General features: G+C 46.2%; 1 protein-coding gene across 3 annotated transcripts in view; it reads left to right on the plus strand.

Moving 5' to 3' along the window:
* B3GNT2 (UDP-GlcNAc:betaGal beta-1,3-N-acetylglucosaminyltransferase 2) overlaps positions 1 to 26,589 on the plus strand; it is a 60,706-nt gene that overhangs the window by 9,520 nt on the left and 24,597 nt on the right. The window contains exon 1 of one of the 3 annotated variants that reach the window (XM_059891219.1): positions 100 to 17,413. The exons of 1 other annotated variant lie outside the window; for it this stretch is intronic. The gene's annotated coding sequence lies outside the window, so the exon portion shown is untranslated. 3 annotated transcript variants of the gene reach the window in all.

Raw genomic sequence — 26,589 nt, forward strand, 5'->3', positions numbered from 1 at the left:
CCTCAAAAGAACCTTTTGGATTATTATTATATGGTTGTACAATAAAATATATCTCAAAACAAAACATTTTTAGCCAAAGAAACTAATGTTATTAGAGAAGGAAAACTTTCTTCCTGAATGGAAGGTCTGACTCTAACTTCCTGCCGCAAAGATAGGTGTCTTCCTCACTAAGTGTTTATGCAGTATATTTACTAGCCTTGAGGCAGGACCCTCTGTTGCTTTCCCTCTTCCACCCACCCCCTCAGCTCATACTGGGTCACTCTGAGCAAACACCCTCCCAACCAGCTTGCCTCTGTAAAGCAATGAATGTTTGCTGATAGAGCTGAGCAGAATGTACTAGAACGTGGAGAAAACAAGATAACAAAAAGGGTGTACTTGATCTTTGGAACCTCTATCGTTTGCAGTCTCAGCAGGAAATAGATGCTACATTCAAACTGGGTGCTTTGAGGAATGTTTAATAAAGGCATTATTTACAAGGGTTGGTGGGGGAACCATAAAGGATTGGTGTTACCTGGGGATGGTAACATTGGGTTGGGAGTCATTACAGGTCTAAGGCCTGAAGAAGAGAGAGAATTGGGAAGCAAAGCAATGGTATGGAGGGGGCCTCCTTATAAGAATGTAGCCCTCATGGCGGTATGTATTCCTTGGTATCACTTGCCTCCTTGTCTCTGATCTCTGGCTAGGGTTCCCCATTTGGCTGAACCCGACTGGAAGTCAGGGAATAAGGAAGTGTTTGAATGTAGTCAGTACTGGTCAGCCTCCCAGGTATGGAGCATGGAAAGAGAGACTGTGACATGAAAGACAACCAAGGCTAAGCCTTCATTAATCTCTCTGGTTCCCAGTCTTTTCAATCATTCATTCAGCCAGCATTACTGATCACCAGCTTTGTGCAGGTACAGAGCTAGGAGATACAGCAGCAAACAAGGCAGCCCTTCTGGAGCTTATGATCCCTGTGGCTGTGTCAGGCCTGGGCAAGTTTCAAACTACATCATCTCCATTATTAAAGGTCTGAGGTCACACAAGCCCTCCAATTCCTACCATGGTGACTGCATGACTTCTCTTTCTCCTCTTCCCTCTTGGTCAGGAATAGAAATTCTCTTGTTACTACAAGTAGTGGTGGTAACAAGAGTATGTATGTGTAGGTGTGTGTGCTGAGGTGTGGGTATTGAAAGGTACATATACAGAGGAGCCCAGAAAAAGGAAAAGAGTTGGACATCAGGAAAGGGAGGAATAGTGGTAAAGCTGAGTCAAAGGAGCTTCACTCCAGGACCTGGTCTTTAAGGACCGAGGTTCTACCTCCAACTGTGTACTCTGCTTCCTCCACATACACCAGCTTCTATAGATTTTGCGGTCTTTCCATGCCAGTTCACTCCAGGCCACTGCCTTGCTATCTGCGTGGCCCTTGGGCTAGGCCATGGTCCTGGGCAATTAGTGACCATTGTTGGACATAGAACAGTTGGTGCTATTTTTCTGAGCAGGGGGCTCTGGCTGGGGGAGGCTCCCCCTCTATAGGAGATATTGAGTGTGGTAGAACCCACAGCAGATAAGCCTCATATGAAAAGTTCCTGGAGATCCAAGGTCAGGGACCTGGGTCTTACATTGGTTTTCCAGTAGCCCATGGCATCGTTTCTTTTAAGTCAGCTTCTTAGTCAATATTTACTGAATCAGACTGAGCAAAAAATAACCCTTGACTTAACAATTGGATACCTCAATCACATCTGTTCGTGGAGATCTTTTAACACACAAAGACATTTGGTATTTGTTGAGAAGGACTTTGTTGATCCACAGGCAGAGAAGGTGACCTGTGTTGGGCTGATGAAAAGACATGCTGGCAAAGCATGTATCCTGTTGGGGACAATGGCTCCCTTTTTCCTGAAATGCCTGCCAGCTGTGTGTGGCCAAGCCAGGGCTAGGCTCAGTTTCTTGCACTAAGTTTCTCACAGCAGCAGGAGAGAAAGTGAGGCACTGCTTTCCTGCTATGGTAATCCTCTTATTTCGTTTCAGTGATACAAGTTATTGACCCTGTGCAGAGAGACAGACACCATCAGTTCTTCCCAGAGCAAAGATGGCCTTTCTGATGGTGAGCATGGGCCTTGTCGACTTAAAAAATAGTCACAACCTAAAAGTTGAGAGGGCTTCCCAGGTGGCTTGGTGGTAAAGAATCTGCCTGCCAGTGCAGGAGACAGAGGAGACGGGGGTTCAATCCCTGAGTGAGGAAGATCCCCTGGAATTGGAAATAGCAACCCACTCCAGTATTCTTGCCTGGAAAATTCCATTGACAGAGGTGCCTGGCAGGCTGCAGTCCATGGGGTTACAAAGAGTTGGACACAAATGAGCGACTGAGCACAAAAGTTGAGAGTTATGTTTTATTCAGTGGAAATTTTTAGGACTCAAGCCCGGGAGGCAGCATCTCAAATAGCCCTGAGAGAATTGCTCCATGGAGGCAAGGGGAGGAACCAGGTTCTATAGAAATTTTGCAACAAAGGGCAGGTAGTCTGAACATCAAATTATTATTGCTAATTAAAGAAAACCAGATATCCTGGGATTCCCTGGTGATCCAATGGTTAGGACTCCATGCTCCCAATGTAGGGGCCCTGAATTCGATCCCTGGTCAGGGAACTAGATCCCACATGCTGCAACTAAGACCTGGCATAGCCAAATAAATGAATTTCAAGAAAAGAAAGAAAACTAGATATCCCAAGTTAAGGAATTTAGTACTTTTCTATGTATGGGGAGCTGCAAGAGTTTGGGCTAACTTAAATCATTCCTTTCATATGCATCTCAACCATGGGGCTAGTATCCTGTGTTTTTCACACCCTGAGCTTCCTTGGGGCTCACTGTAGGGAGTGACTGCAGCAGTCAGATGGCTGCTAGATAGCAAGTATTCTTCTCCTTCCTGAGTGCCCTTAGGACTCACCACCTCACATTGGAGGGCTGCAGTTCCTGATGACTGTGACATCCTTGTTTACTGACATGGTAGGGAATATTCAATTTCTCAGCCTCAACGTTGAGTATCGTGGGGATATTTTCCTCCTGGGTGGATATGAGGAATAGATTTCTTTTGGCTGAAAAATGGGGTATGAACCATACTAGAAACTGCTAGCAGAAATGTCTTTGGGCTCCCCTTACCTTTCTGGCTGAGAACCTCTGAGGCAGAAAACAACTGTTTCCCTCGCAGAAACAGCTGGCCCTTTCTACAGGACACAGCTTTCCAGACCAAATACTGAAGTCCTCAGGAGACTAGCTCATCCGGAAACTAAGCTGGACAACAACTTGAAGGTTATCCATGAACAACAGAATTTGACCCTTAGGGCAGAGGAAGGTTTTAATTAACTTCATCTGAGAAATTTCCAAGGCCTTTCCAGCTGTTTTGGAATGTTGTGTTCCAGGCTTTAGAGATTAAAACTTCTCTTTTTCTGGCATCCGAAAGTGACTTTTGGAAGCAAAAGAGGAACAGCTTTTGGACCCCAATATTACAGCACATCAGCCAGGCCTGGATCTTGCCACTAAATGAGGAAAAACTGTCTCTGGGGTCTCCTTGGGGCCGGAATGTCATGAGGACTTGGCAGCCTTGGAGCAGACTCTGCTAGGGTCTGGGTCTTCTCCCAATATCTGCAACTCTAAGGGGAAGCTGGCAAAAAATGAATAGCCAGCCAGGCAGTGTTGAAATCCAAGAGAGGGAGAAATGTTGGCCCTATAGTACCCTAAGGCCTGGTTTTCCTGACATCTTGAAGCAGAGGGTACCTGCTGGGACTAGTGAATCCAAAAAAAATCAAGGAATGGAATTTTTTTTCTCCACCTGAAGGATGCGCCACATCTTTTCATGAGTGGATATCTGGTTCCCTCATTCATAGGAGGTTGATTGAGCCCCCTTTGTCCATCAGGACCATCAGTACTGGTGGTTGAAGGAAAGAGCAGCAAACAGTCACACATTTTAAGGGCAAGGACCATGTTTCATCCTCCTTGGTCTTGCTTGTAACAGACGTTCACGTACTATTTTGCTGAAATGGTCCCCCCAAAGTCACAGCTCTTTCCACTATCCGGTGTCTGTTTTCTTCCCCTTTCGCTCCTGTAACTTATCTCCTGTCTCACCAAGTCAAGAAAACACATTCATAGTCTTCCCTATGCAAGTTGCTGACTTGCACCATAGTTTACCTGCAAATCAAACCAAAAGAGAATAAGAGGGAAGAGAAATAAAATTTGTTTCCCTTGAGCCCTGCCTTGTTTTCTTCTGGCACAGCTTGGTTCTAAGAGGTTGCTGGTCACACTGGCAAGAAGCTTTTTTCACCCTAATGCTTTCTCCCCAACTGTCCACTCTCACTGAAAAAAAATTTTTTTTTTTTTAAGGAATGTGTTCTGATTATGAAAGTAATAAATACCATTTAGAAAAGAGAATAAACTGTCCCCCACCCAATACATCTGTTGTGTTCCCAGCCTTTTATTCCAGTGAGACCTCACAAAAGCAGGCTTGCCCCTCTAATCAATGGTTTTAATTGACATATTCAGTTAATTAACAAGTCTTTAATATACACCTACAATGAACGCAGCAGAGTTTGGCACTCTTAAAAACACAAAATAGGTTTAAGATAGCCTCAGCCTCAGCCTCCCAGGAGACAAGACCTCTGAGGCTGCAAAGCCCTTTGCTGTGTTCTGGTCTACTGCTGACTTCCATGCAGCCAACACTGATGGCCACCTGTCATGCTGAAACCTTCTCTTCCCTGGGCTGCTGCATCTCCACATCCTGTTTTCTGCCTTCTGTTTCCAAACTGCGTACTCCCAAAAGCCAGTACTCAAGAGACAAGTATGGGTTGGAAAAGGAAAGATTATTTATCTGGGAGGCTGGCAACCTAAGGAGAAGGTGGACTCATGTCCCAGAACCAATTCCAAACATTCTGCTTGGCCATGCGAGTTTTTAAAGGGCAAAAAAAGAAGCTGCTGCTGCTGCCAAGTCACTTCAGTCGTGTCCGACTCTGTGTGACCCCATAGACGTCAGCCCACCAGGCTCCCCCACCCCTGGGATTCTCCAGGCAAGAACACTGGAGTGGGTTGCCATTTCCTTCTCCAATGCATGAAAGTGAAAAGTGAAAGTGAAGTCGCTCAGTTGTGTCCGACTCTTAGCTAGTCTCAGTTAATCATTTGAGGAGGGGGTCATTGTCTTCATCATCTTTCACTATGTGCAGACTTGTTGATTCTTTGTGACCTTTCTTTAGACTCTACCTTGTTCACAGAGTTTGCTCATGGGATTACTGCAGGGGGAGCTGGGGGACAGATGTAGTTATCTGTTAATTACTTATTCTTCATCTCTACATCTTTAAGAAAAGAATCTACATGTTTTAGGCAAGACATTGTGTGATCAGGGATTACAAAACTATCTGATTAGTGAGGCATGGAGTACATGCTATAGGGGTTAGGTTAAATATTGCCTAGTAATCTCACATCTGTACTGAGTTTTTACAGTTTGAGGGAAACAGAAATAGGCAAATAGTATAGGGGCAAAGGAGCTGCTTACACATTCTCTCTCACTTCTTCCTGGCTTCCTGATCCTCCTTCGGGCCCATTCACTAAATTCGGTCCTCAGCCTTCTTCACTTCTCAGTTTCTTTTCATTCCCTGGACCATTTCAACCATTCCCATGACTTCAGATACCATCTGTATGCTGATAATTCCCTGAAATATGTGTCTTCATTCCGATATATTAATATGCCTGGGGCAGCGCCTGTGATCAAACACATTAACATATTTGTGGTGAAATATGGGAAAAAATGAAAACTATAACTACCCCTGCCTATAAATTCCAGTCAGGTTTTGCTGCCAAACTAACCAAGTTATTTGTAACACCACTATGACAATTTTTTTTTTCTTTTTCCAAAGCTTTATGGATTTCAGAATTGCAAAGAAGATTATGGGCCTGTATGAAAAGGAGTGGCCTTTGTTAGTCCAGAGGGGGAAAAAGGATAAAGAAAACTATTCTGCATTTTCCTTTCCATAGAACAATGAGTATCCATAAGACTTGAGGTCTTTCCTGCTAGAATGAAAGTGACCAGAAACTTGTAAACAGTTTTTCTTGTTAAAATAATAAGATAATAAAGTTCTATCATATCTGGCCCTCTACTGTAATAGTGGCATTATCAGATGCAAGTCCCTCACTCCACCTAGAGTTTCTCACTTAGCTGAAATGCTTGGGGTTTCTGTAATACACAGTCTATACTTCCTGCACATATACACAATCATACCTGTGATTGACTTTAATTCTTGGGCATTTAACTAGATACATAATAATTAACGAAGTAAATTCTCTGGCTCCTTTCAATTCAATGACAGCTGTTTTCACACCCTAGTTTAAAACTTTTCTGTGGGTTGGCTCTAAAGCCAGATCAGAAACAGACCCAGAGAATATTCAAGAGGCTAGGGGTGGGGGTGGGGGCACAGGGCAGCATGGAAAGGCAGGATAAAATGTTATTTTAGTATTTTCACTGAGACAGAGGAAAAATTCATGCAAATATCTCCGCTCTCACCACACCTCCCTCTTTGTTTTATAAAGCCTTTCTTTGTCCAAATCTCAATTTTTGGATTAGACCCCTGTTGACTATGTCTGCTTAAGTCCTAGATAAAGGCTTATTTGTTTGACCTGTTATATCCGTAATTGGCCTAACTGTTCGTTTTGATTTTCCCATTGTGTAGATGGTGCTACGAAGCTTGGCAGGAAGCACACTATGGAAATGTGGAGCTGAACAGCTTAATGTGTGTAATTTGGGAAGTTCAGCGGATGCCAGGGCTTAGCAGGCTCCCAGCTTGTTCAAGGCTGTTCCTGTGGATTTTCATTCTTGTGGGCATCAAGCTCCTCAAGTCTGAGGGCTTAGGTCCCACCCAGACTCAGTGCCCATAGCCACGTCCCTGCTGTCCTCCTCTTAAAACCAGGATGGTAGCTGACAGTTGGAGGCTCCTCTGTCACCTCTGCCTAAGGAAGTGGAAGGGTAATGAGGTAATTGGGTTCCAGAGATGATTCAGGTAAAGGCTAACATATAAGGCTTTCTCTAGACATGAGTGTGGACTCCTCGTTGGTTTCTAGAGGACCTGAGGTATTGCAACATCCATCATTCCTACAGTGGCTAACACATGGAGCCACCCAGATCCCCACTCCAAGACTGAAGCACTCATTTCCCCATCTCCTGGGAGGGATGACAGCAGCAATTATCAGCTGAGATTTTTCTGAGGCTGAAAAGAGTCACCTTGTCCATGGTAGTGCTCCCTTCCCAGAGGCAGCCCACATCTAATGTCTGATCTGTGCAGGAGTAAAAAGATCCAGCTCCCTTACCTCAGTTGAGACAACTCTGAGCCATCCCAGCCCCAAAGCTGTCTAAAAGATCAGCTAAGGTTTGTTTTTAATTTTTCCAAATGATTTATTTTTTTTAGTAAATTAATCTCTCCCTTTATTTTTGGAAACTCTTTTTTAACTTTTAGTTTTATACGGGAGTATAGCTGATTAATAATCTTGGAATAGTTTCAGGTGTACAGTAAGGGGGCTCAGCCATATATATACATGTACCCATTCTCTCCCAAACTCCCCTCCTATCCAGGCTGCCACATAACATTGAGCAGAGTTCCCTGTGCTATACAGTAGGCCTTGTTGATTGTCCATTTTAAATATAGCAGTGTGGACATGTTGAACCCAAACTATCCCTTCCCCTGAAGGATCAGCTAAGGTTTTTATTGTGATTTCAATTGTAGCTCAACTTCTCCCTTTGTGCATTCCTGCTTACTTCACTTCTCCCAGTTGTTGATGCTGAGAGTACTCCCCAGTAAACCTCCTACATACAGGGCCAGGGAAACCCTACCTGTAACACCTGCTTTGTCCTGGTTGGTAGCAGTGACTGTTCTTCTTGTGAAGATTCAGCAGTAAACCATAATTAATTTAAACTAGTCAAGGTGGTTCCATTTACTTAGCCAGTGATTGGCGTAGAACTCCATCCCAGCAAATGAGTTGGAAAGGGGAATCTCCTGGTAAAGTCTTCTTGAATCATAAAAGAGACAAGGAGAAGAAGAGACCGTTTTCTGTCTGAATGAGATGCTTGTAGAAAAGAACAGAGTTGGGAAGAAGGTGGAGCCAAGAAAATAACAGAGAAATCAAACTGAAGAAGAGGCCACCCTGCTTAGGATCTTGTTGTCATCTGTGATAAATCCCCGTTGACAGAATAGGAGGGATTTGTCACACAAGAACTTAATGATGGAGTTGGCTCTACAATCTGTGATTTTTGTTCCAGTTGTCTGATTCCATTTTCCCACCCTTTGAGGATTTTGCTTTTTGAAATATTTGTCAGAATTCTTTCTCTTGGACGTTTCTTGATAACCTAAACTCTCTTTTTTCCTGACTTCTGGTGATCAGTAATTTGACTTTGGTTGATTAATTAAATTCTGCCTCTTTTTTCTATGGCATTATGGGCTTGGGGTTTATAGAGTTAATGTTATAATGTTATGCATTAATGTGTATGTGCAGCTAGGGGTGGAGAGAGGGTGACCTCTAAAGGAAGCTGAGTCTAGAAATCTATGTCCTGGGATGACTTTTGATGAGAAAAGTAGGAAATAGTGATAGAAAGATTTTCAAATTGTAGAGGAGCAAGGGCTTGAACCTAATGGCTTGAACCTTTGGCTCAGAATACAATAAAAGTGTATCCTCTCTGATCTGTAGTTTATTTTGACAAGTCAGTTCATAGCTGCCCTAGAGTTTGGTGCTGGAGAAATTACCCACAGTAGTGGGACTGATGGTGGGGAGCCTCCTTCTTTCTCCCACTTGCCTGTACTCCCCTCTGCCTAAACTCTGAAAAAATGTTAGTTGCCCAGTCGTGTCTAACTCTTTATGACCCCATGAACTACAGCTCTCCAGGTTCCTCTGTCCATGGGATTTCCCAGGCAAGAATACCAGAGTGGGTTGACATTCACTTCTCCAGGGGATCTTCTCCACCCAGGGATTGAACCTGGGTCTCCTGCATTGCAGGCAGGTTCTTCACCAACTGAGCCACCAAGAAAGCCTCTGCTTAAAATCTGCTGCTTCCCCCTTTTTTTTTTTGCTAGTTGAGGTTTAATCTATAACCAATGAAGCGCACAAATGCAAAGTATACAGTGTGATGAGTTTTGACAATGGTATGTAATCATTATTCCAATCAACAGATGGAATATTTTTCTCATCTCAGAAGTTTCCCTCAAGCGTCTTTCCAGTTATTTGCCTCCTTATCCCCAAGGCAATAAGTATTCTGACTTCTGTCACTATAGGTTAGTCTTCACGTCTTCTTGTACTTCATGTATATATATTCTTTGATGTATGACTTCTTTCATTCAACATGAAAGATGTGGTTTTGAGATTCACCCACATTGTTGCATGTATCTTGCTTCCCTTTTAGAGACTATCCGTGGGGTCCATTGGGCTTCCCTCGTGGCTCAGATGGTAAAGAATCTGCCTACAATGTGGGACACCCAGGTTCCGGAAGATCACTTGGAGAAGGGAATGGCAACCCACTCCAGTATTCTTGCCTGGAGAATCCCATGGACAGAGGAGTCTTGTGGGCTACAGTCCATGGGGTTGCAAAGAGTTCGACACAACTGCGTGACTAATGCTTTCACTTTTTACATGGCATCCACTGCTCTTGGATTTCTCTATCATGTTTAAGGAGGAGATCCTACCCATACTGGTGGTGGTTTTATTGTGAGACAGTTTGCCAAGTGAGTTTCGTAAGTCACTGGTTCCTGAAGACCAAGCAGGTGGTTTCTTCCAGGGACAGTCAATTAATCTTTCCATGCTATGTGGAGATAATGACAGCTGATGTCTGAATTCTTTGAAGTGAGAACAGACAACAACTCCTTCTGTGGGCTCCCAGGACAAAGGTTGATAATTCCCAGGATTCTATGCCAAGATACTACCTGAATTTCGACCTAGTGAGTCGTGACCTTATTACCACTGCCAAGGCCATGGGAAAAATGAACATTTATTAAGCATCATGTGCCTAAAGGCACTTGGTCATAAGTGACCTTAACTTCCCTTCCTGGGAACTCTTTGAGATAGGTCTTACTATACTCACGAGGATGCACAGGTCTAAATCTGAATGTAGGTCTTGAACCTGGGTTTGCAGGACTCCATATCATGATTTTTCACCAGCAGCAGCCAAAATGTAAGTTCTTGTGTCCATTTAAGGTGGCGCCTGCATATCACCAGGGACAGTTTTGGCCATGACTGGTTTGCTGCAGGGATGGGGAGGACTCAGGGCTGGATGTACTTCCTTTCTCAGTAATGCCCACTAGAATATGCAGGTGAGTCTTCCTTTTTGAAAGTGTTCTCAGCTCTTCTCAGCCAGGCAGCTCTGACCTTTGGTAAAGGCCAGCATATCTTTGTTATGTCCCTTGGAAATCACTGTTGTGTAACAGCTGTGTTTCCAATTGAGATGGTTTCCAGACCCAGGGAAGCTTTAGAAAGGATGATGCCAGCAAAGAGGCATTAAGTCCTCTAATAAGCTTATGCCCTGATAATCGTATTAATGGCACTGTCTCATGCTTGATGCTGCAATTATGGGCCTCTCCTCTTAAATGTAATTTTGGAGTTTGATAATAATTGAGAATATGATTTTGCATTTCTCTGTAACAAGAGTTCTATTCCCTAAAGCAACACGGTGACCCTAATAGAGATGATTGTTCATGCCCTTTCAAACTGCTGACCTTATACCTCACCACAATGTCATGAACAAACTAGACTTACTCACCTGGGAATTCAGAGTTCTTCCAGCATCAGGGCTCTTGTGGGCTATGGAACAAATCCCCTGGGGATCATGACATTGGTTTCTAGCATCTGCATCCGATAAAGAGGCTTTATGTTTTTCTGCTGTTGCAAAGTCAAAGTAACCTTGGGAGAGAGGGTCTGCTTTAGGAGTCAGGTGATTTTTAACATGTGACTTAATTGTCAACATTCAAGATATTATCTCTAGTATCAGGTGTTTGGCCTCTAGAAAACTACTTCTGGGACCTTCATTTTCTCAGCTGTAAGTTCCAAGCAGTTTGGACTAGAATTCTAAGAACTTTACACTTGCCATCAGGAATTCATATTTTTAGCTATTGACAGGAGGTGGCTATTGTTTTCATGGTCCCAGCTGGAACTGATTAACAGGCTAGCAACTCACTGCTGTCTTTCTGAAGAAACCTTTGTCCAGAGCATATATGCGATCTGGGGATTTCTGCTTCTGATGCTACACATGTGTGCTTGGCTCTGTGGCATGAAGGGATCTTTTCCAGGCCTGCAGTGAAGGGAGGAGGGAGGCCCAGGACAGAGGCACCAACCAGGCCATGGGGGCTAGCCACCAAACAAGAACGCCCTCATTATGAACAGTGTCCACAGAGCTGCAGGAGTTGGCTTCCGTATAACGACGTGGGTGGAAGCCAGCCCTGGGGCTGCAGGTTTTGGATTCTTGGGCAGTTTCATGGGGCCTGTATCTGAACAGCAGATGTCTGAATGCTTCTGGGGCATGATAGGTAAGGGCAGTAAAGAGCAAAGGAGGCAGGTGTGGGAATGGCCTCAAGGCTTTTGTTTATGGACATGCAGGTGTCCTAGGCAGATGGCAGAAGGAGGGGCACCCAGGACTCTATGGTCAAAAGCCTACAGTCTGGCTGGGCAAAAATACCACGTGTGTGCTGGCACCAAAGGGCACGGGAAACTTGCTGAAGATCAACCACTGTTTCTTCACCAGGAAATGGGTGACATGAGAGACCCAAACATGAGAGGCCTAGGGCAAAGCATAGGATCCACTGTGTAGTCCCCAGGCTACCCAGCCAGCTGGAGGGAGCCTGGGACTTATGAATGACAGGGGTGATAACAGAAGCAGGGGTGCCAAGAGAGAACTCTCGACCTGGAAACTTTCTGTAGACCCATGTCAGACTGACAACTTTGCAGCCACAAAGGAATGGACATATTTGCAACTATTCTCCTCAGGATAAATGAACAGTCTGAGCCCCTTCCACCCCACCTTCTCCAGGAAGGCTCCCAGACTTCCCCCAACTCTGGTTAATTGTTCCCTTGTCTGAGCTCGGAGCTCTTCTTGTCTGCACCCTACAGTTCAGCACTTAATCAGACACAGCTGTGCATTCCTCTCTAATTGTTTTGGGTGTGTTTGTCCTGTCTCCGGGGCAAGATTACGGCTTCCTCTGGGGCAGGGACTCACAATCTTTGGGAGAGAGCTCCTGGGAGAGGTATGGGTGCTCATAAGGGGCTTCTGAAGGAGTGAAAACATTCCTACAGCACTTTGCAATTTAGAAAGTTGTCTCCTCTATTCCTTACAATTGCCCTGAAGAAGAGAGAACATGAGTAGCAGAGGTGAGGCAAGCCTGGGATTCCTGATTTACAGCCAGTGCCTCATAGGGGTTCTTTTGCTGGACAAAAAAGCGCCCAGTGGAGAAGAGGGGGAGAAGAAAGGGAGGCCTCCACAGGCCTTTCTCCCTGATGGGAATCTCGGGGAGGAGAAAGACATGAGGGGATGTGGCCCTGGCTTGCAGGGCTCCTCTGACAGGCTCCATAGAGACAACTAGGGCAACCCCACTGGACCCACTGTGTTTGCTTTCATGCCCCCCATCTCCCCCCACCTTCCCCCCACCCCCGCCCCACGCCACCCAGCCCTACCCCCAGATCCTCTATGCTGCCATCAACCCACAGTGCCCTCCCGTTTCTGGAAGTTTCCCATCTTCTGAACTGGTTACTCCTTCTTCCTCACTCTCTTAAGACTTGAGCTCTGGCTCCGTGGCCTTTCACACCACGACCCTGACCCCAGTTCTTGCCAACAGCTTCCTGGATGGCTTCACTAACCGCCCAGAGGATGCACCCCAATCTCTTGACCTTATATTCTCCAGCGACTTTCTCCTCTACTCTCCCCCATCACATCCTGGCTTTGTCATCATCCTAAACTTCTCCACCTTCTGAACCACAAACCTAAGCATCCAAAACTCTGACTCCATCCCCTCTCCTTCCAGCATGACTGAGCCTTGGCCGCTTTGGTCCTTCCAGCCCATGCACTTCTGTCATTTCTCTCTGGTCACACATCATGTCAGCCCTACTTTTGCCAAGGTTCTCAATTCCTTGGCAAAAAGAATTTGCTCCTCTGCGCTAGCAGTTCCTTCACGTGAGCCTGCACCAGAGCAGACAGCTGAGCTCTGCTGGAGGAAATCACAGAGGAGGGCCAAAGGGTGCCTCACAAGTTCAAACCACCAATCTTAGGAGGGTTGCCATGCTCCTTGCCATCCAGCGGTATCTCTGGTCACCTCAGCCCTCCCACCTTCTGCACTGACAATGTCATGTTTTCCACTCTCTTCAGATCCCTCCTTGCCCTGCTCCCAACCTCCTCCCCAAACTGAGAGAAAGGTATGTGGTGGAAAGATGCATCATCATATACCAAACCTGCTGGTCCAGTTGGTCTCCAACCTCCCCGCTCCTGTTATAATAGAGGAGGCAGCCTACTGCATGAGGTCAGCCTTTCCACTCAGACTCTGTTTCACCCTCTCCCATGGGCACAGGGACCACCTTTATTCATTGTCCTTTCTCTGCTGTACCTTCATCTTCTTCTTCTCTATAAGGTCTTTCCCATCAGCATTTAAACACATTCAATTTACTCTACCTTAAAATAAACTAAAATAAACCCATTGTTGGCATAACATTCTTCCCTAGCTATTTCCATCTCTGAACCTTCACAGTCAAACCTTTGAAGATTTGCCTGTAGTTAGCCCCTTTCTCCATTTCTTCACCTCTCACTCACTTCTCAATCCACTCCAGTTTATTTCTCATCCCTTCACCCCACCAGATAATGCTTGTAAAAGTCCCAATGACACCAAGGACACTCAGTCCAGTGGATATATTCAGGTTTCACTTCCTTGGGTCTCTCATCCATTTTGAGTGTTGCTGGCTACTGCCTCTTTATGACACATTCTTTCCTTGGGCTCCATGGCCCCACTTCTGCAAACTCCTATTTTTTTTTTCCCCTGCCTCTCTGGATGCTCCTCCACCTCTGCTAGATAGTTTGCCTCTGGCCAGCCTTTAGATAGGGAAGCCCTGGTGGCTCAGCGGTAAAGAATCCACCTGCTAATGCAGGAGACGTGGGTTTGATCCCTGGGTTGGGAAGATCCCCTGGAGGAGGAAATGGCAACCCACTCCAGTATTCTTGCCTGGAAAATCCCACGGACAGAGGAGCCTGGCAGGCTACAGTCTATGGAGCTGCAAGGAGTTGCAAAGACATGACTTAACGACTGAGCATGCGCACGAGCCTTTAGATAAGGGTTTCTCAGGCTCAGTTGTAGGTCCTCTTCTGGTAGGCTCTACACATTTCCAGGATGCCATCTCACTCTTGGGACTTCACTGCCACCTCTCTAACAGCCATTACATCCCCAGCCTCTCCACAGAGAACCAGACCGTACAGCCAACCACCTACTCAACATCTCCACTTGGACATCTTATAGGCACCTCAAACCCACCTTGACCAAATGTGAACCTTTGGAAGGTTTTCTCAATCCTCCTTTCCTGAAGGTCCCCCAACTCAGAACATGGCACCACCACCCATCTGTTTGAAGAAGCAGAGACCTGGAACTTCTTGCTTCTTCCCTAGCTGAGCAGTTGCCACGTCTTGTGGTCTTGTCTGTTATCTACTTCTTTCTATTTGTTCTCCAGCAAAGACAAACAGCCCTTTGCTTTATAGCAGCAGCCCCTAAACTGTTCCTCCACAGAACTTCTCCCTCTTCCCTGCTTCTTCTTCACATCTAAGTCAGAGTGATCCCACTGAAAATGGTATAGTAGACCATGGATGATCTGTCTACCGGTCTCTGCTTACTTCTCCAGCCTCCTCCTCAACCACACCCCTTATGTAGCCTGAACCTGCCAGGAACTCTTCTCCACTCTCTTTTCCTCTTTGCCTGAGTAAATCCAGCTCACCCTTCAGAGCTCAACTCAAATGTTACCTCCTTTGGGTTCCCCAGACAAGTGGTCCCTCCACCTTGCACTCCCTTTGACCAATATCACCACTGTAATCATACAATTGGTAGTGCATTTAATTGTTAAGTTCCTCTTTCTCCTGCTAGACTGTGAGCTCCAAAAGGGAAGTGTCTGTGTTCTGCTAGTCACACAGTGACTAGCCCTGTGTCATGCACCTGGTAGGTGGTCAGCTCATATTTGTTAAATAAATGAATAATACATATTTACCTACTCATGATGGACCCAAGCCCCAACCCTAGGGCAGAGACTGCAGCCAAATGGGCATTTAGCATTGAGTAATTTAGCGGAAGAGTGGAATTCAGCATCGAGTAATTTCCCCCAAGACACACTATAATAGTTACAGATACACTCCCAGCTGCGTTAATTAATGGCACTATGGAGAGAATGTGCTTATTTTTTAAATTTCAGGGCCTGGGCAGCTTTTGGCAGCTGCAAAGGATACTGCTTAATTTCCTGTTGGTTGCCAGCTGACACTGTAGTAGCTCCTTTACTAAAACCCCTTGGCTGACAGTCTCTGGAAATACGTTTGTGACTACTAAGAGTGGATTTAAAGGGAAGGCATATGTGTAGAAACAATATAATGATCTGATGGCAGAAAAAAATCTTCAGATGTCAGTCTTGTCCCATCACAGCCTTTAAAGATCAGAAAAGCAGCGTAGAGATATTTTTATTTAAACCATAAACATGGTTCAGTCGCTAACTTTGTGTGTCTGACTCTTTGCGACTACATGAACTGCAGAACGCCAGGCTTCCCTATCCTTCACTATCCCCTGGAGTTTGCTCAAACTCATGTGCATTGAGTTAGTGATACCATCCAGCCATTTCATCCTCTGCTGCCCTCTTCTCCTTCTGCCCTTAATCTTTCCCAGCATCAGGGTCTCTTCCAATGAGTCAGCTCTTCACATCAGATGGCCAAAGTATTGGAGTTTCAGCTTCAGCATCAGTCCTTCCAATGAATGCAGGGCTGATTTCCTTTAGGACTGACTGGTTTGATCTCCTTGCTGTCCAAGGGACTCTCAGGAGTCTTCTCCAACACCACAAAAAGCATCAATTCTTTGGTGCTCAGCCTTCTTTATGGTCTACTTCTCACATCCATACATGACTACTGGAAAAACCATAGCTTTGAGCTTTGACTATAGGCCTTTGTCAGCAAAGTGAAGTCTCTGCTTTTTAATATGCTCTCTAGGTTTGTCATAGGTTTTCTTCTATAGGTTTGTCATAGCTTTTCTTCCAAGGAGCAAGTGTCTTTTAATTTCATGGCTGCAGTCATCATCCACAGTGATTTTGGAGCCCAAGAAAATAAAATTTATCACAGTTTCCACTTTCCCCCCATCTATTTGCCATGAAGTGATGGGACTAGATGCCATGAGCTTAGTTTTTTGAATGTTAAGTTTTAAGCCTGCTTTTCCCCTCTCCTCTTTCACTTTCATCAAGTGGCTCTTTAGTTCCAATTCAGTTTCTGCCATTAAAGCGGTATCTGCATATCTGAGGTAGTTGATATTTCTCTGGGATATCTTGATTCCAGCTTGTGAGTCATCCAGCCCAGCATTTCACATGATGTACTCTGCATAGAAGTTAAATAAACAGGGTGACAATAGACAGTCTTGACATATTTCTTTCCCAGGAACATGGACTTGGAATTAAGTATTTTGACACAGAATGAAATGCACAGGCTCATTTGTTTATTAATTTATATATTCTGTAGAGCTCTTAAATTTTTTTCTAATATCTTGAATTCTTTAAAAATGTTTTATTAGTTTTCTAAATTATGAAAGTTAATATGTGTGTTAGTGCCTCAGTCATGCCCGACTCATTTCAACCCTGTGGACTGTAGTCCACCAGGCTCCTCTCTCCATGAGATTCTCCACATAAGAAAACTGGAGTGGGTTGCCATTTCCTTCTCCAGGGGATCTTCCCCACTCAGGGATCAAACCTGGGTCTTCCACAATGAAGGCAGATTCTTTACCACCAAGGAAGCCCCATGAAAGTTAATATAACTGGAAAAAAAAAAATTCAGAGTCAGTAAGGTTATAGAACTCATCTCCCTTCCTTCTGACACCCCAACCCCACATCTGGAGTAATGGTGGTTGACTGCTCGTCTGCATGCTTCCAGATGTTTTTCTATGAATTATCAAAAGTCTGACTGTTTGGACTTTATGTCCCAGTCTTAGGAGAATCATGTGATCAACGTAAAAGCAAAAAGGACTGAAGGCTACAAATCAAAGCTTTCCCAGATCTGACTCAGAACTCCTGTTTGTGGAGGACCGCACCCATGTGGTGAGCCTCTGTGCATCCAGCAGCAACCAGGTGCCCTTTTGCTCTTGAGTTTGGATTAAGAGTAAGGGCCCACAGTTGAGCTGGCCGAGCTCAAAGGTTCTTGAAATGACTACTTTCGCAATTCCTTCACTTTCAGGTAATTTAGCTTCTGAAGGTCTCCTGAAAAATGCGCATAATTGCGGGTGTGGTGTTCTTAATTTCTTAGTCTGATTATCTAAGAGGGGTTGCTTTCTTCCTGGAGAGATAAATACCTGGGGGAGGAGGGGGCTTTCAGGTGCGCCTCTGGCCAGGCTTACCTCCCGGCGGTGTGCAAGGGGACGAGTTGCCTGCGCTGGCCCTTTCAAACCAGCGCAACCTCTCCATCCGGTCGCGCCGGGTTTATCTGGCGCCCTCAAACTTGTGTCAACAAAAACTTAGACTCACGTAAGAATGCAGTGCGCTGGCAAGCCGGCGGGGGCGCTGGATAGGAGGGTGGGTCAGTGGTCCCCGGAATTCCGGCGGGTGCTTGTGGTTAGCGCCAAGACCCCATCTTGCCGGAGGGATATGTGTCACAGTTCAGCCATTAAGGCTGCACCTAGGTGTCCGCCCTGCCCCCTGGGGCCGCGGCGCGGGTTCGAGGCCCAGCGTCTGGACATCTTGTGTTTCTGGCTTCCCGAGTCTCCCATGGGACCTGGAGGAACCACCAAAACTCCTCTCCCCACGTCCTGGGCCGCTTTCATAAAACCGAAGATCCGGTGCTGGTGCCAAGTAGGCGTCATTCGGGCACCTAAGAGATGGTGGCAGGTACTGGATGGGCAGAGAGCAATTGTCAAGTCCCCTTTTGGCCTTGTTTCTCCCTACCCCCATCTTCCATAGTGGAACCCCAAGTTCAGCCCAGGCGTTTGGGCCGCCGGGGTTCGGTCTAGGACCTGTCGCGAACTGACTCCGGCCAGAAGACACCACTGGAGTCCTCGTTCAGGCGCTTAGTTTCCCAACACCGGATGTATTACAAGAGGGGCGACAACACGAGGGATTTGGGTTAGATTGGAGTCGGAAAATAGTTCTTTTGAACTGAGAGCTGCCCTTTCCCCACTGAGGGTCTAGTTCTTGGCGGGGTTGGGGGGAGTCTCCTTCCCCCCAGCTTAAGACTGCTTTCCAGGTGAGGGCGCCGAGGTTCCCCGGAAATCAGCAGGAACGCCGAACTCCGGCTGACCGTGGGCGCGCACAGCTAGACAGGCTGGAGCTGAGCCTTACCCAAACTCTGGGCGCCGGGCCTCGGGCCGGGCGGGGCGGCGACGTGAGGGGCGGTGCCGGGCCTGATTGGTGCGTCGGGTGGGGGTGGGGCCAGGAGAGCTCCGCAGCGGCGGCGACGGAGCCGGGAGCTGGAGCCAGAGCCGGGAGCCAGGCAGCGGCTGAGGAGGCAACAAGTGCCGGCGCTGAGCCGAGGCTGGGGCCAAGCCGAGCCGAGGCGGAGCCACCCCGCCGCCGACGCCGCTGGGCTGCCCCATAGCGGGCGCCACGCATGGAGCGAGAGCGGCGGTGGTCGCCGGGCTGAGCCGCGCGGAGCGGCCGGGACGTGGATGCAGCCGCGATCTCCCGCCCCCGCCCCGCCGAGCAGGAGCTGCTCCCGGACAAGGTATGGCCGGGCGGGTGTGCACGCCTCACCTCCGCAGGCCGGCCCCGCGCCCTCCTCTCTCTGTGGTCCCCGGCTTCCCAGCCACGGGACCCTCCTCTCTCCCTCCACCATCCGCTTCCTCAAGGGTGCCGGCTTCGTACCGGCGCCCCAGCGGAGGAATCAGACTCTAGGTGTCTTCCTGCCGCATCTTGGCGTCCCAGTCCTCCCCCTCGCCCCCACCTCTCCCGCTACCTTCCTGGTCCTAGAGGAAGAGGTTAACGAAACCCGCGGTAGCGTGTCTTTCGAGCCTCTTGCCCCATTCCACTCCTCCTCTCCTAGGACTCGGGAACATCCCCCCTCCTCCACGCTGCACCCCAACTTCCGGGGGAGCCCTTGCCGGGGTGATGCAGGCGTTGGGAAAGGGGGGCGTCAGAGGCCCTGGCGTCCTCATCTGGGTTGCACAGGTGTTTTGGGGAGGGGGCCCTGCTTGATCTCACGCTGCACCCCCGCACCCCACCCTCGTACTGCGCTGCCTCCGGTGCCGCATGGGGAGATCAGGTGTTCCGAGAGCCGCGAGCAGTCGCTCCCCACCCCCATCCACCCGCCACGGCCAACCTCTGGGTCCCTAAAGGCTGGTTTCTGTGAAACTTAGGAGAAACCTTTCGCGTTGACCTCTACAGAAATATTCCACGCCGCCGGCGTTAAATGATTAACCAGGCTACTTGACCGAAACCTGGGATGGGGGGAAGGGTGGGTGCTGCGGGAGCGGGTCTAGCCGGCCTCTGCGAACCACCTTGCGTGGGGGTGTGGGCGTGGAGGGGTGCAGACTCTGCGAAGGCCGCGACCGCAGGTCCTGGAGGCTGCCCCGCGACGCCAGGCGGACCCTTCCGGAGCCTGTATAATCGAGTCACCTTAATTTCCAGGCCACGGTATTTTCCACTCAGGGCTGGGGAGCCCCAGAACCCACTGTCTCCCCATCAAGTGAGGAGGAGCGGCCGAGATACTCAGCACGAGTGTCACGGCATGAAAGCAGATCTCTGAAAATAATGTATATATTTTAAACCTGGACTGAAGAGGAGGCTCCTTCTCCTTAAAATAGAGGGATGATTTGTCTTTTCTCCCCTGCTCTCCACCCATGGCCTCCTGAACCTCCCTAACTTCGCAGAATGGTAGTTTGGAACAATTCTACCAGTCACCTGCTGCTCTCGTTGTAGCCTTGCTGTAAAATTTCAGATTGTAAAGCCAATTGGTGAATATGGGCTTCTACTTGTTATAACAAATCCTTCCAGTGTAATGTAGCCCCGGGAGGTAAGGGGATAGTTAAAGAAGTGGCCGACAGGGCCTGGACCAACTGGAAAGGCGGAGACCCAGCCCAGCTCAGCCCTGAGGCTCTCAACCGGGAGCCGTCTCCTGGTTTCTCCCCTTGGATCTGACAGCTGACCCAGAGGGAGGGTAGGGCTGGGCCGTCACTTCTTCCCTCAGTCCTAGTTCCCTCCTGTTTCTTTTGAATTGCCGGCAGATTCTTTACCATCTGAGCCACCAGGGAAGCCACCTTTGGTGGAATTTGGGAGAGTGTCACACAGAGTCCCAGGGCTCTTAAACCAGATTAGATTTTAAGACCAGGGAAGAGTCCCACACAATTTAGCAACTAAACAACAACAGGATGATGTTTGCCAGACTCCCCTCATCATGGGGGGTTGTCAATTGCTCAGTGTTGTCTGATTCTTTGTGAGAGTCAATGGAAGCCATGGACTGCGTGTAGCCCACCAGGCTCCTCTGTCCCTGGGATTGTCCCAGCAAGAATACTGGATTGGGTTGCCATTTTCTTCTCCAAGTGATCCTCCCAACCCAGAGATCTAACTTATGTCTCCTGTGGCTTCTGCATTGGCAGACGGATTCTTTTATCACTGAGCCACTTGGGAAACCCATCATGGGGGGGGGTTAAGAAATGCTTAGTAAATGGTGGTCATTGTATAATCAGTACAGAAGTTTCTCCAGGCGGCAACTTCCCCTTAACAAAAACAGTAACCATTTAGATTTGTTGGAGACTGAAATCAGCCAAATTTGGCAGATGGCAGATAGTTTTTGAAATCCAGGGAATGAGGTAATCTTTTGAGGAAAATAAGCATAATATGCTTGTAAAAGTTATAAATTTTTTTCTGGGTTTCTGATGGAGAGTTGAGTGTATATAGGTGGCTTGTAATTTTGAAGATTTCCTTGTTTTTTGCTTTTTAAAGCCCACAATTTAGATTTCTCTGAGATACTAAAGGTTTGCTAAAAATAAGAAAGTGAAACTGATAATTCATGGTTGATTTTTCATTGTACAATTTACTCAGATGTGTGGCTATTTTTTTTTTAAAGGTTACACTAGGAAATGAATGAGAATCCAAGAAAGTTAATATTATTTTGCTTTATCTCACCTGATGCATTGTTGGTATAAAACTAAGATGTTCTGGGTAGAAGTGTGTGGGACTTTTTCAGCTGATGCAGGGTTAAGCGAAAAAGTGAATCCTTTGTTTCACAAACTTTGAAACTGTAGGAGAGGAAAATTTTTTTTCCTTTCTAAGTTCTTTGGCTGATCTAATAATTAAATTGATCTCAGACAGATTAATTGGAGAAAAAAATTTCTATGTACGGGGATTAAAAACATGCAACCCAAAGCAGTGACCACAGCTTTTTCATACCTTTTCGACAAGGAAACAAATTTGTGAAGAATTGACAAAACAAAGTGGTTTGGGTTTAGGGTAACTAATCAGCAAAGGAGTAACAAGGTTTGTTTGTGCAACCTTCTCAGCCCTGAATTCCCTATCTCTGGTGATAAGGATGCCTTCTGCCCTCCTGGTGCAGGGAGGGTACCTTCTTATGGAAGATTGATCTGCTTTCAAGGGAACAGAGGGAGTCAGAGTGTCATTATACTGGCTGGTCTCTGAAGTAACTAGGAATTAATTCAAAATAATCATTGTGTCAAACTGACATTTTTTTTTTTTTTTCAAACTGACACATTTAAGGGTGGCATATTCTGTTCCCCTTCAAAACTTCAAAGTTTTAATGTTTTCTGACAATGCTGTTTTTGAGGGGTTTTCCCCCCAATCATAATTTCAGTTCAGTCGCTCAGTCATGTCCGACTCTTTGGGACCCCATGAACTGCATAATTTAGGAATGCTGAACCAGGGCTGTGAATGTATTTAAGGTGCACCCTGTTCATAACATACTGGGTCAGTGCTTTCCATTCAATATAGCTGGCCTGTTGGCTGTGCTTAGTTGCTCAGTTTCCAACTCTCCGTGACCCCATGAACTGCATCCCTCCAGACTCCTCTGTCCCAGGGATTGTCCAGGTAGAATACTGGAGTGGGTTGCCTTGCCATCTTTGTGGGTTGACTTACCCTCTTCCAGGGTATCCTCCCAACCCAGGCATCGAACCCAGGCTTAATTGGCCATATTTGACTCTACTTAGGTTTTTTTTTTTCTTTTTTTTAACAGTTTTATTAGGCAGGTTCTTAAAGACTTTAAAAATTAATACATTTAAATGGTTACTTTTAGAAATGTTGCAACTCTTGCATCTGGGATAATATTGGGTTATGTAATCTTGCAGCATGCCCAACAGTGGTGCATGAGTTACCAATGCTGGAAAATTCTCATAAAGTCCTTTTGGTCTTATTTGCAAATACTCAGGAGGAATTAAAATCATTTCAGTCAATTGCCTGGCCTTTTTGGTGTGTACAGGTTGTTAAAACATGAATTAAACTGGGCTCTGAGTTTGAAGGTTGGGTTTCCTGGCTCGCGTAACCCACGGCACCTAGTAAAGACATGCACCCAGCACGTATGGAGTCAGCTGCCCCTCACCACTTCCCCCAAGCTGGGGTAACTGTAACTAGACGCTTGCCAAACTGTCTCCAAATTGTGGGTGAATAAATTCCTCTCTCAGGAGAGGCAATTACCTCTTGACTGAAGAGGAACACGGATGTGTGGGGTAAGGCTTGGAGCAAATTGATGTAACAATTTCATCATCACCAGGTGATGAGATTTTGCTGGTCTGAACAAAGCTTTGGTGGGAAGAACTTGTTACTTGATGGAGAGTTTATTAATCGGCCATATGCGGCACAATGACTTTACTGCTGGGAAAAGTTGTTTGAGTTTTCTGTTACAACTTGCATTGAGATTTTACACTCACTGCCTTAATGCCGCTACTGTGAGTTTTATGCTCTTTGCCCACCAACTTTGTCTTCTTGCCTTGCCTTAGTTTTTGTAGCAAAATCCAAACTTCTCTTGCGGGGGCGGGGGTCAGCACTGTTGATAAAGTTACAACATATGTCTTGAAATATTTTGTGTAGTTTTATTTAGGTACTTCCATAGATAACTCTAAGGATTTTGTTACAAATTACTTTCTCTGCATCTATGAACATTCCTTTAGAGCAAGGTTTAAAATTATATTCATTCTGATGTGGCTATAGAGGGGAAATTCCCAGTAGTAAGGAAATTGATACTTTATACTTTTCATTCTGTAACATTTAAAAATAGATTTATTGTTCTAATGCCTCCACTCTGGTGGAATTAGGATGTACTTCATTTACCAAAATGTTTTGAAAAACCGACTGTCCAAGGGAGTCAATTCTAGAGTGTGGTCAGTTCTGTCGAGTGGTTGTGTGATATTTAGTGGTTAAAGAGCATGAACTTGGAGGTGGTGGTGATGTTTAGTTGCTAAGTCATGTGCAACTTTCTGGGACCCCATGGACTGTAGCCCTCCAGGCTCCTCTGTCCATGGGATTTCCCAGACAAGAATACTGGAATGGATTGCCATTTCTGTCTCCAGGGGATCTTCCCCACTCAGGGATTGAACCCATGTCTCCTGAATTGACAGATGGATTCTTTACTGCTGAGCCACCTGGGAAACCCTTAAAGTATGTAAAGTGCTCTAACATTAAGTGTGCAGCTTATGGGTGTCCACTGCTAAATCAAGAAAATTATTTCAGTAGCCTAGAAGGTCCCTGTGCCACTTTCTAGTCAGTCTCCAGCCCCTAGAGGGAACCATTATTCTGACTTACATCATCTTAGGTGTGATGCATATCATCATATGTTGGTTTTGCCTGTTCTTAAACTCCATTTTGGGAGAAGGCAATGGCACCCCACTCCAGTACTCTTGCCTGGAATATCCCATGGACGGAGGAGCCTGGTAGGCTGCCATCCGTGGGGTCGCTAAGTCTGACATGACTGAGCGACTTCACTTTCACTTTTCACTTTCATGCATTGGAGAAGGAAATGGCAACCCACTCCAGTGTTCTTGCTTGGAGAATCCCAGGGACAGGGGAGCCTGGTGGGCTGCCGTCTCTGGGGTCACACAGAGTTGGACATGACTGAAGCGACTTAGCTTAGCTAAACTCCATTTAAGTGGCATTTCCAGACTCATACAGTGTGTAGTCTTGTGAGACAGACCTGGATTTGAGTTTCATTTTTGCCACTTACTCTGATGTGATTACTGTGTGATAATTACTCTAAGCCTCAGTTTCCTCATTAGAGATATAGCGGAGATTATCTCAGATTGGCTAAGAAAATTAATTTGATGATACACCTAAGATACCTAGCACTGTGCCTGACATACAGTTTTCTTTGTCCTCCTTTTATTTCTTTAAAAAGATGGTAACTAAAGCAACTATATCGTCTGTGTTTTAATATACTGTTTCACTAAATAAAAGCTGTGTAGGTCTTCTATTGAAAGTTAGAAGCCAGATCTTTGTCGAGTCAACACTTTGCTGTTGTAGCATTCAGCTTAAATAGGACCTATTATTTGTTGATAGTTGATCACCTATCATTTTTGATATTTCCTCTGTAAGTCATAAAATAACAGTCTTTGAAATGTTCCTTTTAGAGCTGATTAGTCACCTGTGTGATGTGAGCTAAGATGCAGTGATGACAGCTGGTTCACACATGTCTATGAAACCCATGGAAGAGTTTGATTTAGATAAGAGACATCATTAAGTGCCCAGGGTATCCAGAACAATATTTTACTGCCTTATGTTTTGTAAAATAATTATTTCAGAGGGAAAGCACAGGGCCCGTTGTTAATTGCATGCTTCAGACAACCCATTTGAAACAGTTTCAAGTTTTATAGTCTTCCTTTATAAATGATATTGTGTATTCAGTGATCTAATGTTGCCAGTGTTTGTGCTTATTAAAAATATATATATACTTTGTATTTTTGGAACCGTTTTTTAAGTGTATCTTGATGGTACTATGGCATTCTTTCTTAAAGACTTTTTGTTATGTTTATTTAGGGAAGCAATCAAGATCAAGTGAAGAGAATAAAGTTAATTCCATCTCTTAATACTGTAATTGCTGTTAATTGGTTGAGATCCTTCTAGGTGCTTTTTTTCTACATCTGTATACTTGCAGAATGAGACTAGGAAAAGCCCGTTGCCAATGCTTTAGTCAAATATAAAGCAGATTGTATGGGTCTTGCTAGTGGTGCCTGGCTGAGAGGACAGAAGGTTTTGAAGGCCTGGATTCAGGTCCATCCTCACTCTGGCCCTACTTGTGTCTGGACCATGCAGTCCCCAGAGGCTCCATCATGGAGACCCCTGGCCTCCAGATTACAGTGGCCAAGGGGGAAAACCTGTCACCACCTACCACCCAAGATCTCAAGATGATTTATAACGAAAGGGTCACTTGGTTCACTTAGCCAGCATGCAGTGAGTGAGCACTTAGTGGATGTCTAGCATGATGCTTGGCTCCTTGTGTATTCCTCAATGGGCCAGGCACAGTCCTTGCCATTAAGGAGTTAGCAATCTGGTTGGAACTCTAACCAGAAACTGGTGAAGGAGTACTCTGATAGAGAGGGGTGCAAGAAGAGTGCAGAGTTGGGGGCAGCCAAGAAAGGCTCCGGAGGAAGTTGAGTTTGGGCTTAGCCTTGATGGATGAATAAATAACTTAGGGGCAGAGAAAGGAGGGCAGAGGCGGTGGGGATCGCAGGCTTGTGGCCCTTTTTCAGGGAAGTAGCGGGTGATCCCGTGGGTTTGGAGGGCAGGGTCCTTTAGGGGAGAGGTTATAGGACACCGTGCAGCCTTGATGACTGTGTGAAGCAGTGGTGCCTGGTCAGGAAGGTCGTGGGGAGCCATGGAAAGTCCTTGCGGAGAGGACATAATGACATGTTATGGTCAGGCTTGCATTTATCAGGAAGATGAGCTTTAGCCAGAGAGGTGGGTGTGAGGGAGTTGTGATTGTGGGCCCAGGTCATTTCATGGTCTCCTAATGGGGCTCCCTGCTTCCTGTTTGCCCCACAACAGTCTGTTCTCAGGAAGAAGCTGGGGGCATCTTTAAAAACGGAAACTGCATTACATAACCTCTTTACTTGGAACCCTCCGGTGGCCCCAAGTCTCCCTCAGAGTAAAGCCAACACTCTCTGCCATCTGTTGGGCCCTTGGTTCAGTTCACCTCCTCTTCTAGTGTTGCAGCTGGAAGTCAATTCTGACTCCACGTTGAAACTGTTTCTTTGACTTGCTTTCCGTTGCTTTTGTTATTGTAATCATACATGATGGCCTGTCTCAGGGAATCCTGCCCTTCTGCCTGACTGTTAAGCTAAAGTGCCTTTGTTCAGAACCCTGTCCTCCTGGAGATGGCGGGAAGAAAGAAATTAACACATACCCCTGTCCGAGGCTTGCCATTCTAGAAGATATTTGCCTTTCTACTTTGTTTCCTCCCCTCCCGGCCCCCATCTCTGATCCATA

This window comes from Bos taurus, chromosome 11 (genome assembly GCF_002263795.3).
Source record: "Bos taurus isolate L1 Dominette 01449 registration number 42190680 breed Hereford chromosome 11, ARS-UCD2.0, whole genome shotgun sequence".
NCBI lineage: Eukaryota > Metazoa > Chordata > Mammalia > Artiodactyla > Bovidae > Bos > Bos taurus.